Source organism: Dama dama, chromosome 19 (assembly GCF_033118175.1).
Source record: "Dama dama isolate Ldn47 chromosome 19, ASM3311817v1, whole genome shotgun sequence".
NCBI lineage: Eukaryota > Metazoa > Chordata > Mammalia > Artiodactyla > Cervidae > Dama > Dama dama.
In genome coordinates this window covers 37567902-37587845 of record NC_083699.1, presented here as the reverse complement: position 1 = coordinate 37587845, position 19944 = coordinate 37567902, and the positions used below count along the sequence as shown (strand labels likewise).

General features: G+C 37.5%; 1 protein-coding gene across 5 annotated transcripts in view; it reads right to left on the bottom strand.

Moving 5' to 3' along the window:
* The window catches only part of MAP3K13 (mitogen-activated protein kinase kinase kinase 13), a 160451-nt gene that overhangs the window by 96467 nt on the left and 44040 nt on the right, over positions 1–19944 (bottom strand). The window lies entirely within an intron of this gene.

Here is a 19944-nt window from a genome sequence, read left to right as displayed (position 1 = left end):
GATTAAGGAAATAGGTAAGAAAATATAACAAATGGAATTGTTTCACAGAACAGTATCACCTTACGGACATTTGTGATGAATCAGAAGTGAGTGTGAAAGAGTAATTTACTGCTACGTTTTAAATAAGGTAGGACATTTCCTCATTGGTTTATTACACTTCTGACATTCAATTAAGACACAGATCCAAAGAGCTTATAATGTTTTTTGAGCAGATTTTGGTTTTAGTAAAATGTCTTATTACTAATAACAAAAATAGCTGTAATTAAATTCATCCAAAGAGCTCACGACATTAATTTTTTTTCTTATTTAAAAATTTTTAACAGCTTTATTGATGTGCAATTGCTATACAAAGAACTACATATAATTAATGTGTACAACTGATGTTTGGAACTATGCAAATACCCCTGATACCATAATCACAGTCAAAGTAGTAGACATATCTAACATTTCCAAGTTTCATGTGTTCCTTTGGGTTTTTTGTTATAGCTGCTATAGGTTTTTGTGGCAAAAACACTTAACATGAGATCTACTCTCAGCAAGTTTTGAACTACACAATAAAATACCATATTGTTAACTACAGGCATGTTGTACTACAGATCTTTAAAACCTATTCATCTAGTATAACTAAAACTTTATACCTGTTGAATAACAACTACCCATTTCCCTCTCCTCTCAGGCTCTGGAAACTACTATTATATTCTCTGCTTTCATGAGTTTGACTATTTTGGATAACTCATATAATCAAGCAACATTTGTCTTTTTCTGTGACTTGCTTATTTCATTTAGTGTTATGTCCTCCAGGTTCATCAGTGTTGTTGCAAATGGTGGAATTTCCCTTTTAAAAGCTGAATAATATTCCATTGTAGGCATATACATTTTCTTTATCTATTAATCTGTTGATGGGCACGTGGGCTGTTTTCATATGTTGGCTATTATGAAGAGTGCTGCAATAAATTTGGGAGTGTAGATATCTCTTTGAGATCCTGATTTCATTTCTTTTGAATATATACCCAGAAGTGAGATTGCTGGGTCCTATGGTAGTTTCATTTTTAATTTTATGAGAAATCTCCATACTGTTTTTCATAACTGCTGCCCTGTTTTATATTCCCATCAAGAGTATGTAAGGGTTACAATTTCACTACAACACTTGTTATCTTTTTAAAAAATAATAAGCCATCCTAAGTGGTGTGAGGTAATATCTCAATGTGGTTTGATTTGCATTTCCCTGATAATCAGTGATGATGGACACATTTTCACATATTAATACCTACTGGCTACTTGTATGTCTTCTTTGGAGAGCTGTCTGTTGAAGTCCTTTATCCATTCTTGACATCAGTCTTGGCAATAATTTCTTGAAATGACACCAAAAGCACAGGCAACAAAAGCAAAAATAGACAAGTGGGACTGTATCAAACTAAAAAGCTTCAATCAACAGAAAGACAAGGCAATCTACAGAGTGGGAAAAAATATCTGTAAACCAGATATATTATCTGATAAAGGGTTAATTTCTAAAAAGTACAAAGAACTCATACAACTTAGTACAAGAAAAAACAACAACAAAAAAAAACCTGTGCTTTTTTTTTTTCACTCTTTTTTGGGGAGGCTTAATATCATCAATGAAAATTTTTTTTTTGAAACTTTTAAAGTTTTTATTGGAGTATAGTTGATTTACAATGTTGTGTTATATTCTGCTACATAGCAAAGTGAATCAGTTATAACATACATATATCCACTCTTTTTTAAATTCTTTTCCCATTTGGGTCATTACAGAGTATAGAGAAGAGTTCATTTTTTACTCTTTATTTTAAATTTTTTCAAAGTTACACAGAAGTGGAGATTAATATAATTTATTGCCCTTGAATAGCATCATTTCACTTCACAATTACCAATACTTTACTAATACTGATCATAGCTTTTTTCAACTTGGGAAATGATCTCAAATCCTTGAAACTAGAATAATAGTGGTTAATATAAGGCCTTGGTTATAGGTGTCCAGTGACCAAGAACATTCTCAACAGATGTCTGCTGTCTCAATCAGGTTATCTGTACAGCTGACAGGAGAGTGGTTGCTTGTTTCTATGTGATTATAAAGGGTTCAAACCTGACACTAATAAGGACTGCTCACTGCTTACTTCATTTGGGGAGAAAAAAACCCAACTTCCCAGGACTATTTTATACACAGGAAAGACATACTGTTCTATATACTCAAGCAACAGCATATCATTAGCAAACAATATATTCAACAAATTTCTTTAAAGAAGCTTCTTGTGGAATATCACAATGGAAAAGACAGACCAAAGAAATTTACCCATGTGACATGGGTGTGCTCAAGACCAATGGAGTACTGGTACCTTCCTAGTAGGCCTGAGTGCACCACACTGATCTATATCAATCATGTCCATGTACTAAGATTGTTTTAGAATCCACAAATGAAAAGAAGATAAAGAATATGCATCTCTGTTTCCTTCAATGGCAATCAAAGCCAACCAGGCTATACCAGAAGAACTGGATTTATATATTTTAAAAAAACAACAACAAACTTCCAAATAATACAGACTAATAGAAAGTGGTAACCTCTTTATGAAAAAATATGTCAATGAGATGTTAAATCTGTTACAGACGCTAACACATTGACTGTTATGTTTCATAGAAACAACATTACTCAATCAAAGACCAGGGTACGTCTCTGAAGCAATTCAACAAAACAGAATGCATAATGGTTCTAATAACAGTCACCTAACATGTTGGTTTAATACGTAACCTGGCAAATAAAAATTATCTAGCTCTACCGACTTGCCGTTTTAGTAAGATGAACCTAGTCTGGATTAGCATGCCTCCCTAGAGCAGAAATAACCTTGTCAACAAAAATTTCTCTATGTCAAACATGATGGGAAATCTGTTGGGAAGATAAGTTGTATCCCCAAATCTCAGAAACTGCACTAGTTAATCTTCAAGGAGAACAATGTTGTTTTGCACAGAATTTGGAAGGTAGGGAAAAAGGGCAATGAAAAATGTATATCCAAAAGCAATGCTTCCTGAGAACTTTCTGTGATGACAGAAATGTTCTATAATTTGCACTGTCTCATATATTATATTAGCATGTGGAATGTGGCTACTATGATTGAGGAACTGAATTTTAAGCTTTATTTAATTTTAATGAATATAAATGGAAAAATAGTCACATGTGGCTAGTGGCTACTGAATGGGACACTGCAACTCTAGGGATATTAAGCCAAGTCCCATAGTCACAAGTAATTTTTTATTTCAGCATGTAGGCACACTGAGTATGGAGCACTACAAAGCCAGTTATCAAGGTGAGTAAACTCTTCTAAGAACCAAATGGACCTTTTCAAATTTCAGTAATGACTAAAAGATAATCTGGTCTCCTTTCCCAAGCAGATATTCAAAACTCACTATTAGGAAAAAATTTAAGAACACAAGTTAAGGCACAATTATTTTGGCATAAAATATGATCTATTCTATGGGAACTCCCTGGTGGCCCAATGGTTAGGACTCCATGCTTTCACTGCCAAGGACCTTGATTCCATCCCTGGTCTGGGAACTAAGATTCCACAAGCTTTGAGGTGTGGCCAAGAAAAAAAAAAAGAGCTATTCTAAAGCTGGTTTTTTTCTTGAGAGAAAAAAATGTGTTTTTAAAGGAAAATGACTAAGTCAGAATCTAAGAGAAGTTCAAAGTACTATGACCTAGGGGCAATTTTTGTCATAAATACTAAGAAAAAGAAAGAGTATGATGACCTCAGTGCTAATGCATTATGATTCAGATTTCTTTTATAGGCACCAATGTAGCTAGAAGCTAGTAAAGAGATCTGGGTTCAAATTCTGACTCTGTTGGTTATTATCATTAGTTATGTAAATTTAGGTAAACCAAGCTATTGGTTTCTCATTTTTAGAGTAAGATGCACAGTGTGGGGAAAATAGTCATTAATAAATAACATCTTTGGTGACAAAGGTAGTCAAAAGGTACAAACTTCCAGTTATATGATAAATAGGTACTAAGGATGTAATTAATGTACAATGTGATTAATATAATCAACACTGCTATATGTTATACATGAAAGTTGTTAAGAGACAAAATCCTAAGAGATCTCATCACAAGGAAAAATTATTTTTTTTCTTTTGTATGTACATAAGATGATAGATTTTAACTAAACTTATTGTGGTAATCATTTCATGATGCAAATCGAATCATTATGCTGTATGTCTTAAATTCATACAGTGTTGTATGTCAATTACATCTCAATAAAACTGGAAGAGGAAAAGAAAGTGGGGATAATAATAGGCTATATGCCTATTATGTGAAAGTTAAATAAAATAAAACATGTGAGGACTTCAGCACAATACCTGCATATAGAAGATACTCAGAAAATGATTCTGGTAACTGGTTTTGTTTTACTGTTGTTAATATAAACAAAGATTTTTATTTTGCTCAATGGACATGAACTTGGGCAAGCTTTGGGAGATGGTGAAGGACAGGGGGGCCTGGCGCACTGCAGTTCACAGGGTCGGACACGACTGGCCGACTGAACAACAACAAAGCTAGAACAGATCTTTATAGAAATTTAGAAATACGCATTAGTGACACATCTTCCAAAGAAAAGCTCATCCTAATTATTTCTCTTTGGGAAGTTGAGGAATATACTCTGAGGTTCTGAAGGTGAGAGGGGGAAAACCCTGAGGAAGTTAAGAGAGGTGACCAAAAATTCTCTTTATTAAAAAAAAAAAAGTTAAAATTTTTCTACATAAAGATGTAGTTTGTATGAACTGATGTAAAAAACAATCTTTCTAATAGGTGAGAACACTAACTAGAATTCTCCACTTCCATTAAAGAACATTAACTCTTAACTTACCCTGTTTTCAAAGTACATGGTTCCTCAAATAATATATATATTTTTCACTTAAACTACAGTAGATTGACACTAGGACTCTGAGCAAGTTCTTCTAATCCAGAGAGCTCCAGATCACATCTTTTACCTTCTCATTCTTTTTATTAAAAATTTTTTTTAATTTATTTTTTATTCAGACAGTTTCAACATTCAAAGACCTCAGCAGACTATTACTCCAACTTTGTTGTTGCTGCTGTCCAGCTCTCAGGAAATGTTTATCTGAGAAAGTGATTTTTAAGAACCATCTAAGGAAAAACATTCTTATAAATATTACTAAAATCTGTCCTTGCATCAAAGGAGATAGAGAGTTCATCAGAAAGCTACATGCTACCCAAATATCATTAGCACAGTACTCCCTAGCAGAGTCACTATCATTAAGCTACATTCTATGTTATAGTTTTCCTTTTATTATAAGGAACAGCCATATTGCTTTTACACAGTTCACTATCTTGCATGATGTCTCACACGTAATAAATTCACAAGAGGAGTTTGTTTTTAGAACTCAGTATCAGGGAAACTCTTTTCTGTTCTTGAAGAATTATTAGCTTTCCCTTTTAAATGGCAACAATGTAATCCACTGAATTGCCTTTTATTTTTTTGGCCCTGCAGGGAAACCCAGAGCCAACTTTATACTCAAATCAATCAATCTATATCTCTATATAATTTATTTTAGCTTTTTGTGGTTATCATTTTGCTTTATTTTCCTTTGTTTTAGGTTTGATTTTCCCTTTGTTAACCTTGTTATGTATATATATATATGTCATAAGCACATCCTTTTAGAAAAAGTAGACTATAAATAAAAACTTAACACTAATACACCTATTAACTTTTAAAAAGATGAAAGTCTCATGTTGATAAATTCCACAATCATTTTTATGATAGAAAAAATCCTGAAGGTTCATATAATTACAGCAAATTTTGAAGAATATTGTGAGTTAAGTGGATTTGAAGTCTAGCATTTTTATCAAAGGATAATAAAACATCTAGACAAATGGAAAAAAGCAATTGTTTAGAGATTTTTATGCTATTTAGAATAAAGTTTAACAGCTTAGTGAAGTTTTAATGTATTATCTGTGTCAAAAGGATGATTACGAACAAGGGATATAATTCTCTGATCAATAATGAAAATGCATTAAAGCAAATCAAAAGCAAATGGATTTCTCAATAAATAAAACATTTAACATCCCTGAAATATACCACTCCATAAAACACAAAATCTGGCAAGTTACCATAAACCAAACCTTTGTGGGACTAAAAATAATATATTGAGTTTATGAAGGCACTTTACATATTGAAAGGGTAAAAAACCAAACAAACAAAAAATAACTTTATATTTTACCCATCCATATAGAGTTTGTACTCTTTCTGAGAGGTCATGTAAAAAAACAACCATTTAACTTTTATACTTCTGATCCTGTTTTCATTTCTCTGCTTCTTTAGTGGAAGTTGGCATTTCCACTTTAGCTTTACAAAGCATGTAGCATAGTTGAAGATCAAAACATAGAAACAGGGAACAACTGCCCCCTTTTAAAGTCTGCCCCTACATCCTCTCCGTTTGAGGAAACTGTCTCTTCCCCACTCTCAGTTCAAGAGGTTCAGGCAAAGCCAACCCCACCTGAAGTCAGGACTCCAAGAGTGAACATGTGACATAAGGCAGGGCAACTCACATACTTGGTTATAACATTAGTGAAAAGACAGGCACGTGACCCAAGTCCACTCGGACTCATGACCCAGTGAGAATCAACCATGTCATCCCCAGGATGTTGGCTACGACTATTGTTTAATTGGGATATGAGCTCCTAAGTAAAAAGTGAGTAGAGAGGTTTGGATATCTAATTTCTAAAAATAATAATTGGGTACAAATCTGGCCCTAGACATTCTGGGTAAACAATCTTCTCCTTCACTTTAAAATTTACAAAATATTTTAAAATAAACTAGATTTTGGTCTCACTTTATATGTGAGAAAATTAAGGTTCAAGAAGATTGGCTCATCTAATCCAGCTTTTTCTAAACTCTGTAACCTAGTGACTTATACTTTTTAAATTCTATCCATTACCTCTTTCCCCTCTCCTATTAAAGAGTTGTCTGTGGTCATTCAATGACTAAAATTTAAAATGAATTTAAAAAGTGACAATGCAAAGATGAAAAGGCCAGTTTGTAGTATTAGGTTGCTTTGGTCAGAAGAATAACAACACAAATGGTGAAAGTGCTAAGTTAGGCAGGCATGCTTTACTTGAGGCTGGAGAACAATACCAGAAGGAAGTTAACTGACTTTCGTGGGTGGGAATATTCTCCCATGTGTGGGACTTTCCTACATAAGGCAAAATGTTTAGCACCGCACCCCCCACCCCCCCCACCCCCACCCCTCCCCCCCCCCACCCCCACCCCTCCCCCCCCCCCCCCCCCCCACACCCCCGGCAACCCCCACCACAATGCCTGTAACAGACCCAGTCTTTGCCATAGCTAAAAAAAGTCCCTGGGGTTGATTGTCTTTGTAGGCTCTAGGAGACTGAGCCTCACCCAGTTTGAGGACTACTAGTTAGGCTATTGGAGAAGGAAATGGCAACCCACTCCAGTATTCTTGCCTGGAAAATCCTGTGGACAGAGGAGCCTGGTGGGCTGCTGTTCATGGGGTCACACAGAGTCAGACACGACTGAAGTGATTTAGCATGCATGCATGCATTGGAGGAGGAAATGGCAACCCACTCGAGTATTCTTGCCTGGAGAATCCCAGGGACAGAGGAGCCTGGTGGGCTGCCATCTATGGGGTCGCATAGAGGTGGACACGACTGAAGCAATTTAGCAGCAGCTGCAGCAGTTAGGCTATGGAGTGGTGCTCTCTGCTGCCCTCTATTGACAGAGAAAGGTAAGATCAAGCCCTTAGCTGACAAAAACAGAACAAAAAAACCTGTCCTGTCCCTTGGAGAAAAATGTTCCAAGAACAGCCTGGTGTTGAGGCTCACTGAAAGCTCTGAAAAGTAGGTGAGGCTGAGTGAAAGCTCAGAACCACTCTTCCTGGTCTAGACTATAGCCAGTATTTGCCATTTGCTTGTCTTTGGCAAGTTGGCATGTTTGTAAAGGGAATAAAGGCTTGTCTTATACAAACAAACCCTGTCCTTATGCTGCAGTTTGCCCAGGGCTTGAACCAAACCTTCCTCACTTACTGATAGAATGATCATTTTGGGTTGGGTGGTTACAGTCAGTTATAAAAGGAGGTAAACTTGAAGAGGGAAGATGTGGGAAAACTGGATATTAGAGACTAGGACAATTCTTCCAAGGCAGTTCAAACCAAATGTAAAATTGGTAAGGCACATACCACCACTTTCCCTTCCCATATTGGATTACAGTATACAAGTGCAGCAGAAAAAAAAAAGTGGAAGTCAGAGTGGAGAAGATGTTAACACAGAGTCTGTAAAAGTGTAAAAGCTTGCTTTTAAAATCAGTTTTATACAGCTATCCATATACAGGCTCACTCTGTGTAAACCCACACTCAGCACTGCAGTCAGCTCTTTATTATTAACATCAAATGAACAGGCTTCCCTGGTGGCTCAGATGGTAAAGAATCTGCTGCAAGGTGGGAGACCTGGGTTCAATCCCTGGGTTTGGAAGATCTCCTGGAGGAGGGCATGGCAACCCACTCCAGTATTCTTGCCTGGAGAATCTCCATGGACAGAGGAGCCTGGCGGGCTACAGTCCATGGGGTCACAAAGAGTTGGACATCACTGAGTGACTAAGCACACCAATGAAGAGAACAGAGATAACAGAACCTCAAAATATTTCAGAGAAAGATCTGTTTTAAAGTATTTCATAAATATGATCATATGTGATGTCCAAGGAATACACTTAAAACCAAATGTTGAAGCCACTCTGCAAAGCTCTTGGTTTTCCATTACACATAATCATACTACCCAAAAAAGATAGTAATTGCTATTAGTAGCAACCTGCCCCCAATCAATCAATTTATCTGTAACATGTATTTTAAAATTTTACTACTTTTTAAGTCCTGATATAGTCTCCTGAACTAGGTTGAGAATTGAAGTTTTACATGTAGCATTCACTACACAAGCAATAAGTAGATGGAGCAGCGTCATGGAAGGGAAGATTATTGGACGTAGTGCTTACTTAAAAGCTCTGAAAAATCAATATACAAATAAAATATACATATTTTTATTGAATGTCATCTATGTTCAAAATACGTTACATGTGCTGTGAGGTACACATATAGGGATAAATCACAGGTCCTGATCTCAGTCTATTTCATTAGAAAAGATAGAAAAACAAGAAACAGTAAAATAAGATTATCAGAATGGTTTAAAACCATAACAGAAGGCACAGTGCTGGAGATTGTCCCCTAAAATATAATCTCTTCTCTTTCTTGTTAGTTATAGAACCCTTATGCCCAACCCCACTCTTAAAATTGTAGATGGATACAAGCCACGCTGCTAAAGACTTCTCGGTTCTCCTGGTTGTAGATGTGAGCACATGACTGAGTTCTAGCCAGGGGGGTTTGAGTGGAAGTATGTTTTTAACTTGCAGGTTCTTCCCTGCTTGTGCTGGACTCTCTTAAGTCCCATGCTGAGTCAGCTTCTACCATGAAGATGATGGTACCCCAGGCGATGGCAGAGCAAGGAAGCAGAAGTAGCCTTGGGGTTGGATTTTTTGATGAATCAGAACCATCCATCTGTCCTGGGGTACCTGCCTACTTTAGGACTGCTAATAAAGACAGAAATAACATTCCGTCTTTTGGAACCACCAAAATTTTGAGACTCTCTGTTACCGCTGCTGCTGCTGCTAAGTCACTTCAGTTGTGTTCAACTCTGTGTGACCCCATAGACGGCAGCCCACCAGGCTCCCATCCCTGGGATTCTCCAGGCAAGAATACTGGAGTGGGTTGCCGTTTCATTCTCCAGTGAATGAACGTGAAAAGTGAAAGTGAAGTCACTCAGTCGTGTCCGACTCTGCGTGACCCCATGGACTGTAGCCCACCAGGCTCCTCCGTCCATGGGATTTTCCAGGCAAGAGTACTGGAGTGGGGTGCCATTGCCTTCTCCGCTGTTACCGCTACTTAGTCTGTATTCCTACTGTTACCAGGTGGTGTGTGGTTATTTCCTGAATGAGATAAATAAGTAATTATTGCTCTAGACATCTTGAGAAGAATACTGACTCAGAGAATCAAGGATCTGAGAGAAACCTTACAACTCAAATCTACTCTGTCCTCTTCTTTGTTACATATGAAAAAACTGAGGTTCAAAGATTTGTCCATAGTCTTGGAATTTGTGGCACTGAGTCAGGAGTTGATCCTAGATTTCCTGAATGTTCTCTGTATTTTTTGGTGGGATAAGAGTGACCACAAATGCTACCTCTTTTTCTTGGACAGTCAGTTACAGTTCACTCAGTATTCCTAGAACAGGATACTGTTCTTAGTTCTAAAGAAAAGCCAATGAAAATTTTAAAAATCACATTTATTTATTTATTTTTTGTCCCAAAGTTATCTTCAATCTAACAGAAGAGAAAATACTAACTTACCTCTACAATACTACTAAAACCTGGACAAAACAAGAATCAGTTTCTCTCCTGATAACAAGAGCTTTGGAAATACAGAAAATATGATTCAAGGATTTCTGAATCAATTCTTAAGAATTCTGTTGGACCCTAGTTAAACACGCAAGGGGCTCGAAATATATTTTTAATTCTCATGAAATTTTTCTTTTTCCTTAGCCTGCGAAATTTTAATGCTTTAATCTTTTAAAAACCACCTCTAAAGCCTAGAGATCTCTTCTGTGTTGGCTAGCTAACAACAGCTGTTCTTCACCAGAAACCTTCTTTTCTAAGCTGTACTCTTGCTAAGGAGGAAGCATTAATGACCACAGCAGCAAGTGGACCTTTTCCCCGCCTCAACTCACAGCCACTAGGTTTATCTTACAGCCACCACTCTTGTCCTAGGGGCAGAATATCCACCTGTCATTGTAGTTTGGAAACAAAAGCCGGTGTGTCCCCAGATCCTTTGTAGTGGTGTTGCTTGCCCCTCTCATGAATGGGCTATGCATGTGTGCTAAGTCACTTAAGTAATGTTCAACTCTGTGTGACCCCTGACTCTGTAGCCTCACAAGGGTCCTCTGTCCATGGGATTCTCCAGGCAAGAATACTGGAGTGTGTTGCCATGCCCTCCTCAGGGGATCTTCCTGACCCAGGGATTGAACACACATTTCTATGTCTCCTGCACTGGCAGGAAGGTTCTTTACCACTAGCGCCACCTGGGAAGCCTGAATGGACTATAGATGATGCTAAACCAACTTGGGGGGAACTGTTATGATCTAAAGAAAATTATTACATATACTCTTGAGACATGTGTGGACCCTGAATTTTAAAATTAGCACAATGAAGCTCTAAGACCACTCAAAATGGAAGCAGTGGCCTAAAAAGGCCACATATTCTTAGCATGTAGTTTTAGTCTGTTAAATTACTCAAGGCTCTGTATTAAAGGGTCATCACTGAAAAGGCCACTCCTCTAGAAAAGGGGCTGGTTGTCTTGAGTAGCTTTCACTGTAAATATAAAAAGAGGAGGTGGTGGGGAATAAGATTCCCCAAAATAATAAAACAATAAAACATGCTATAAGTAAACCCTGCAACACTGAGAAATAAAATGTAATTTCCCAAAAAGAGTATTTGTTGGAGCTTACTTCCAAAATGGGCTATGAAATACTCACCAATTTCACGCTAAATTTACATTTCTGGAGTAGCCTCTATCATAAAACTCTTCATATTTAGGGTGAGTTCATTTATATTGTCCCCTATGTATGCCTGATTACATTTTGAACCAAATGAAAGAATGCTTTCTGTTGCTGCCACCTACTGCAAACTTGAAGAATGTTTGAAAAACTTAAAAGAGAAAATCCAATACAATAATATTACTGAGGAAAAATTTACAAGTCAGACAAGTAGACTGAGATTAATGTCATTATGCTTTACTTTATTAAATGACTAATTATTCCAAAACCTTGAATGATGATCAATAAGGTAATACTGCATAAAGAAAGTCAATAATTACACAGAACCGTATTAAGTGGCTTTGTTAAGCTATGCTTGAAAGACATACACACACACACATATCTGTATATATACCTATGTATATATGTGTGCCATATATGTGTATGTCATTTTTCTCTAGTCTATTTTTCATGGAAAAAGCAGGGATTTCCCTGGTGGTCCAGTGGCTAAGAATTCGTCTTGCAAAGCAAGGATGTGGGGTTGATTCCTGGTCAGGGAAATCAGAACCCACAAGCCACGGAGCAACTGAGCCTGCGCACCACACCTAGAGAGTCCGCAGGCCGCAATGAGGATCCAAAGTGTCGCAACTAAGACTCGAGGCCACCAAATAAACAAATTAAAAGAGAAAAATCAGTTTGTCCTTTGTGTTAAAGGAAAGCTACCATTCATAGCTACCAGAAAAAACAAAATACACTGTCACTAATTTGAACAACTGTGAGTTCAAAAAATAATAGAGTAGATAAACATGCAAATAAGATGAAGGGAAGAAGAAAAAGTCCATGAACAGACAATTTACAAAAAAACATATACAACGGATAGTAAGGGAAAAGTGTGACTTCAGTATCAAAAAATGTAAATTAAATCAAAATGAAAAACCGGTTTCTCCTTGCAAAGTGGCTAAGATTGTTTTATACACTGCCTTGGAAAAGGTATGGGAAAACAGATACTCTTACACACTGCTGATGGTTAAATACTTCTTACAACCTTTCTGAAGTACAGTTATTTGATAGCAGGTATCAGTGGGCTTAAATGTAAATATTCTTTGATCTAAAATTAAACTTCAAGGAATTATTCTAAACAAATAATCAAGAATTTGCAAAAAGGGCCTAGCTATAAAGATTTCATCATGTAATTATTTAAAATATAAATCATTGGGAAAATAAAATACCCGTAAAGGGAAGTTTTATTAAATAAGTAAAATTAAAAATATTTAAAAGCTTTACAAACTATATATTAAAGTATTGATATATAAAAATAGATAAAATATTCATAACAAAATACGGATAAGGATGGAAACATGATAATTGGTACCATGTAATCTAACACACATATATGACTAGAAGAATAAATATAATGTTAACCATAGTTATTTGGATGCAGGGATAGTGATAATTTTATTTTCTTCTTTTTTAATCTAAATTTCTAAATTTTCTATGAAGTACATTACTTTGGGAACAAAATTAAGTTTTAAGACTTGCTGATTTAATAAATACACTCTATTATTTTAACATTCAAGTTACTTGAACTTTAAAAAACTTCTTTTTTCCCCCTCTAATTTTAGGGGAGATATCAAACATCAAGGCACAGATGGCTTGGCAATGATTCTGTAATATATTCTGCTACAGAGGGTGGTATGTCTTTTCATTACAGTGAGGGACGCTCGTGGCTGGGAATACGCTTTGAGGAGGTGGGAGTGTTTATGACCGAAACTTTGACCACAAGGTAGGTAGGGATACTTGTGGTATCTACATATTTTGTTGTGCAAGAAAATAGGCAAGTTAAGGTGGCAATAAAAGATTATGGGATGAGTAGAAAGGAAGTTGAGAGAACTTCCTATCAACAGGAAGCACTGTCAACTGAGAAGGGCAGTAAGACAGGATGATAAGTTACAGAAGAGGTTTGGGAAACTCGAACAGATATGAATTCAAGGCCACCAATCAGCAGTTTGTCCCAACTGAGGAGGCAAAACAATCAACACAGCAGCAGAAAACACAATTTGGGGAGTACTCTGGCTTGGCACAGTCAAAGGAAGAAGGGCCAAAGTTCACAAGGGGTGGAGGAGGTAAGCCTGGAAGGAAGTGATTGTTGAAATGGCTAATAATGCTTCCAAGCTGGATGGCACAAAGGCAAAGGGGTCAGGGATATATTTAGTTTGGTTAGTACAGTATCTACTGTCATGTATGACACACAGTAGAGTAGTATAATATATATTTAAAGAAAAAAACGTAATGAGACACTGTGTAAGGAGAGGTATGAGACAACTAATATAACTGAGCACCTACTATGTAACAGACTCTTGGCGCAGATTAATGTATCATCTCAGTCTCTTCTTATTGGCTATGCTTTCTCCTTTGCCTATAAACATGTTCCTGTTGCTCCTTTTCAAAATTTTCCTCCGACTTATCTACTCACTTTCCTGTCCTCTACCACCAAACTTCTTGAAAGAACACTATATGCCAAGAGCTGGCAGAAACTAGGCACCTGTGATCCCCACCTACTAATGCTTTTCCTTGGCTCACAGTGAGACTTGCTTCTAACCAAGAGAACACCGTAAAGGTAGGGGAAGGTACTGATCACATGCACATAGTGATGTGATGATATTATAGAAAACCAGACTGCATGTCTTGCCTGAGTTTCTCCCTTCGTTAGCTGAGAGGAAGCAAATGGCCTTATTAGGTAACCCCACATGGCAAGGAAGTGTGGGTGCTCTCTGTTAGCTGAGGGACACCTCTAGACAACAGGCAATAACAACTCAAAAAAAAAAATAAAAAAATACAACCCAAAACAGAAAGCTGAGGCTTTCAGTTTTACAACCCCAAGATATTGAATGCTGTCAATAGCCACAGGGGTACCCCAGGCAAGTTTCAGATGAAACTCCAACCCTGGCCAACACCTTGATTAAAGCCTTGTAAGACCCTAAGTGGGAGGCCTAACTAGGCTACATTCAGAGTCTTGACCCACTGAAATTGAGATAATAAGTGGGTGTTGTTTTAAGCCACTAAAATAATATTGTGATGCATCAGTAGAAAACTAATACACCCACAGAACTCAACACCATCCTAACTAGAGATAACTTGGTTAAAATTTAAGAAAAGCAACTAAAACTCTTGAAGTGCATTCAATAAAGATTATGATGGCATACTCAAACACACCTTTTCATATAAATAATAGTAACATGATAGAGCAAACATTCTGCCTAATAACTCAAATAAACATGCTTTATAAGCCTAACACTTTATTAGTCACAGCCAAGTTCAGCAGCAGTAATCAATCACACATGGAACAACAGACTGGTTCCAAATTGGGAAAGGAGTATGTCAAGGCTGTATATTGTCACCCTGCTTATTTAATTTATATGCAGAGTACATCAAGCGAAATGCTAGGCTGGATGAAGCACAAGTTGGAATCAAGATTGCCGTGAGAAATATCAATAACCTCAGATATGCAGATGACACCACCCTTATGGCAGAAAGTGAAGAGGGACTGAAGAGCCTCTTGATGAAAGTGAAAGAGGAGAGTGAAAAAGCTGACTTAAAGCTCAACATTCAGAAAACTAAGATCATGGCATCTGGTCCTATCATTTCATGGCAAATAGATGGGGAAACAATGGAAGCAGTGAGAGACTATTTTTTTGGACTTCAAAATCACTGCAGATGGTGATTGCAGCCATGAAATTAAAAGATGTTTGCTCCTTGGAAGAAAAGTTATGACCAACCTAGACAGCATATTAAAAAGTGGAGACATTACTTGGCCAACAAAGGTCTGTCTAGTCAAAGCTATGGTTTTTCCAGTAGTCATGTATGGATATGAGAGTTGGACTATAAAGAAAGCTGAGTACTTAAGAATTGATGCTTTTGCACTGTGGTGTTGGAGAAGACTCTTGAGAGTCCCTTGGACTGCAAGATCAAACCAGTCAATCCTAAAGGAAATCAGTCCTGAGTATTTATTGGAAGGACTGATGCTGCAGCTGAAACTCCAATACTTTGGCCACCTGATGCAAAGAACTGTCTCATTGGAAAAGACCCTGATGCTGGGAAAGATTGAAGGCAGGAGGAGAAGGGAACGACACAGGGTGAGATGGTTGGATGACATCACTGACTCGATGGATGTAAGTTTAAGCAAGCTCTGGGAGTTGGTGGAGGACAGGGAAGCCTGGCATGCTGCAGTCCATGGAGTCGCAAAGAGTCGGACATGACTGAGGGACTGAACTGAACTGAATCACTCACAGTACTGTATTAGTTAGTAAGGAGAATTATGAAAAATATAAAATAGAGCCCTTGTCTTTCAATATCTTTTGTTTCCTAAATCTTATCCATGTCATCTGGGAGTTTCTTTATATAAAGGTCTTATTTCCCAGTGTTTCTAAAACAACAAAGCCAGAGGCATAGATAAGACACACAGAGCAGCTCATAGGCAGCATGGAAAACTGCAGCAGGGGAGGATGAGTGAATTGGTTATGTATTGCAGCATTGCTCCAAACTGAGCAGCTTAAAACAACAAACCCTTATTATCTCACTTAGTTTCTGAAGGGCAGGGATCTGGGAGCAGCCTGGTGGGTGGTTCCGGCTCAGGGTTTCTCAGGAAGTTTCGGTGAAGTTATTGACCGGGATGCAGTCACCTGAAAGCTTGCCTGGGGTTTGAGGAACTAAAGTTGACCCTTGAACAGCATGGGTTTGAACTGTGTGGGTTCACTTATGTGTGCCTTTTTAAAAACTACTTGTGGCTTTAAAAAAATATTACAGTAATACGCAATCTGAGGTTGGTTGGATCTCTAGGTGTGAAACCATAGAGATAACTACAGAGGGCTGCCTGTAAGTTAAGTTACAGGCGGATTTTTGAACCACCCTCTCTCCCACATTGTTTGAGGGTCAACTGTACTTCCAAGACTGTTTATAGATGTTTGTAAGAGGCCTCAGTTCCTTAACAACAGGAATTTGCCTGTGACAAGGCAGATGGCTTCCCCCAAAGCAAGTTATCAAGAGCAGGCAAAAAGCTGCAGTGCTTTTTGTGACCCAGCTCAAGGATTAACAAACTTTCTGAAAAGGCTAAATAGTAACTACCTTAGGCCATGGGGTCTGTATTGCTTACCTCAGTCGTTTCAGTGCAAAGCAGGTACATAAATGGGGATACTCATTCCAATACAATTTGATTCATAAAAATAGGCGGCCGACCCACATCTATAGTTTGCTAACCCCTGACTTGGTCTCCAAATCTGCATGCCCTCATTTTCCCTTTAATCTTTCATTAGAAGCAAGTCATTAGGACCCAACCCACACTCAGGGGGAGAGGAATTAGGCTCTCTCTCTTAAAGGGAAGAATAAAAGAATTTCTGGACCTATCTTTTTTTTTTTTCCTAATTTCACTCTGTGCTCAGCTAGGATAATCATTGAGAAGAAATGTCCAGAATCCTGTCAAGGATTTGGTACAGATTTTTCCAACGACAGTTGGAGAAATTTTCCATGGATTCATCTTGTGTACCTGAAGGCACACTGAAAGGGTCTTTCTTCTATTGGTTGTAAGGATTAAATAATTTAATATATGTATATTACATTTCATGATTGCAGTCATGAAGTTAAAAGACACTTGCTCCTTGAAAGTAAAGCTACCACAAACCCAGACGGTGTATTAAAAGGCAGAGTCATCACTTAGCCGACAAAGGTCTGTATAGTCAAAGCTACGACCCTACCAGTAGCCATGTAGGAATGTGAGAGCCGGACCACCAAGAAGGCCGAACACTGAAGAATCGATGCCCCCGAACTATGGTGCCGGAAGACACTCCTGACAGTCCCCCTGACAGCAAGGAGATCAAACCAGCCAACCCCAAAGGAAATCAACCCTGAACACCCACCGGAAGCTCCGATGCCAAAGGTGAAGCTCCAACACTCCGGCCACCGGATGAGAAGAGACCAAAACAATGGGCTTAATGCACAGTAAGCAGAATATGGGTTAAATACTGCATTTGTTTCTTAGGTCTGCTGTAACAAATTATACAAACTGGGAGGCATAAAGCAACAGAAATTTACTCTCAAAGTTCCTGAGACCAGACGTTCAAAATCAAGGTGTCAGCAGGGCCGTGGTCCCTTGAAGGCTCTAAGGAAGAAGCTTGCCTCTTGCTAACTTTAGGTGGCCCCTAGCAATCCCCGGGGTTCCTTGGCTGGTAGTTGTTTACTCCAGTCTCTACTTCTGTCATCACATGGCCTCTTCACTGTGTGTATCTCTGCGTCCTCTCCTCTTATAAGGATGCTACTCATTGGATTTAGAACAATGACCTCTTATCCAGAATGACCTCGTATTAACGCCAGTAACTACAGTCTATTTCCAAATAAGGCCATATTCTGAGCTTCCAGGTGAATATGAACTCCAGGGGAACTCCAGGGGAACTCCACCACAACACACGAGAGTGTCCCCTACTGAGTTCTCTGTCCTCAGCTCCTGCCACTGAGCTCTAGGCTCTAGTCGGAGTGAATGGCTTGTTCTCTTACTAGTCTACATGATCCTGCTACTGCTCTCCCTAGAGTGCCCTATCACCTCTTCCTCATTTCTACTTGTTCTTTAAGATTTCTAAAATATCCCTTCAGAAGTCCCTGTTTCATATCCACAGATTTTACATTTTATAAGAAATGATACAACACTAATATATAGAATGTGATCATTTAAGGATACATATTAAAATAGCTATATGGAGTGCTAAAAAATATTAAAAAGATACAGCTAGGGAGTCATAAGATGAAATAGAATACTAGAAAACATTTGATTAAACTAAAATCAATCAATCAGTCAAAGGAAGAAAATGAGGAAACACAAAGCCTAGATGGGATAAACAGAAAACTAAACACAAAGTACACCCAAGTGCAACCGTATCAGAAACTACACTAAATGCAGGTGAACCAGAAGGTGGAGACCAAGGCTGGACTTACAGAAAGGAAGATTCAATTGTACATTATTTCTAAGAAATACAGCTCAAACATTAAAAGACAGACAGTTTGAAAGTAAAAGGAGGGAGTGATATACCATTCAAATACTAACCATAAAAAGGCTGATGTGACTATTATCAGATAAAGTAGACTTCAAGACAAGGAGCATTAGCAGAGATAAAAAGGGAGAGTTAATAATATTAAGAGGACCACTTCATCAAGAAGACATAATAATCCTAAATGTGGATATACTCAACATCAGAGCTTCAAAGCATGGGATGACAGAACTAATGAAATAGGTAAATCCACAATCAGAGATTTTAACACTCCTTTCTCAGTAATAGATAGTTATAGAAGTAGACAAAAGAAACCTATCAGCAGATAGATTTAAACAGTATTACGAACCATCTTGCCCGACCTCATGGAACACTGCACTTAGCAACTGCAGAAAACATCAGTGAAAAGATAGCTATACCAACAAAGACCTTATTCTGAACCTTAAAGTGTTTCTCAATAATATTATTTCCAGACTGAAATCTTAAAAAAGTATGTTCACTGACCATATACAAATTAAATCAGCGACATCAATAAAAGAACTACTTTTATATATCAATAAAATACTTTTTAAAAATTCCTGTTCACTTCATACCTGTCAGAATCATCAAAACCACCACAAATAACTAATGCTGGTGAGGATACACAGAAAAGAGAATCTCTGTACACTGTTGGTAGGATTGTGAATTGGTGTGGCCACTCTGGAACAGTATGGAGGCCTCTCAAAAAACTAAAAATAGAACTGTCAAAAGATCCAGCATTTCCACTACTAAGTAGGTATATGAAAAAAACAAAAATACTAATTTGAAAAGATACATATACCCCAACGTTCATAGTAGCATTATTAACCAAGATATGGATGTAATCTGCGTTCTTCAACAGATGAGTGGATAAAGATATGGTACATATATACACAACGGAATATTAGTCATAAGAAAGAAGGAAATTATGCCATTTGCAACAATACAAATGGACCTAGAGAGCATTATGCTTAGTGAAATTGGAGAAAGACAATTACTGCATGTTATCACTTATACATGGAATCTTAAAAAAAAAGAAATTTTATCACAGAGATGGAAAGTATAAAAAAACAGCTCAAGGAGGAAAGGAAGGAAGGAAATTCTAGAAGTAAAACATAAATCTAAACATGTAAGAATTCATTAGATGGGCATAAAGGTCTTTCTATTGAGCACAGGTAACTTCTCTACCAGTATGTAAGGTTTTCTGTATGTATGTAATGTTTTCTGTTCTTTTATTCCATGAACCAGAACTATTAATATCCACTTATAGATTGGTCATTTCCC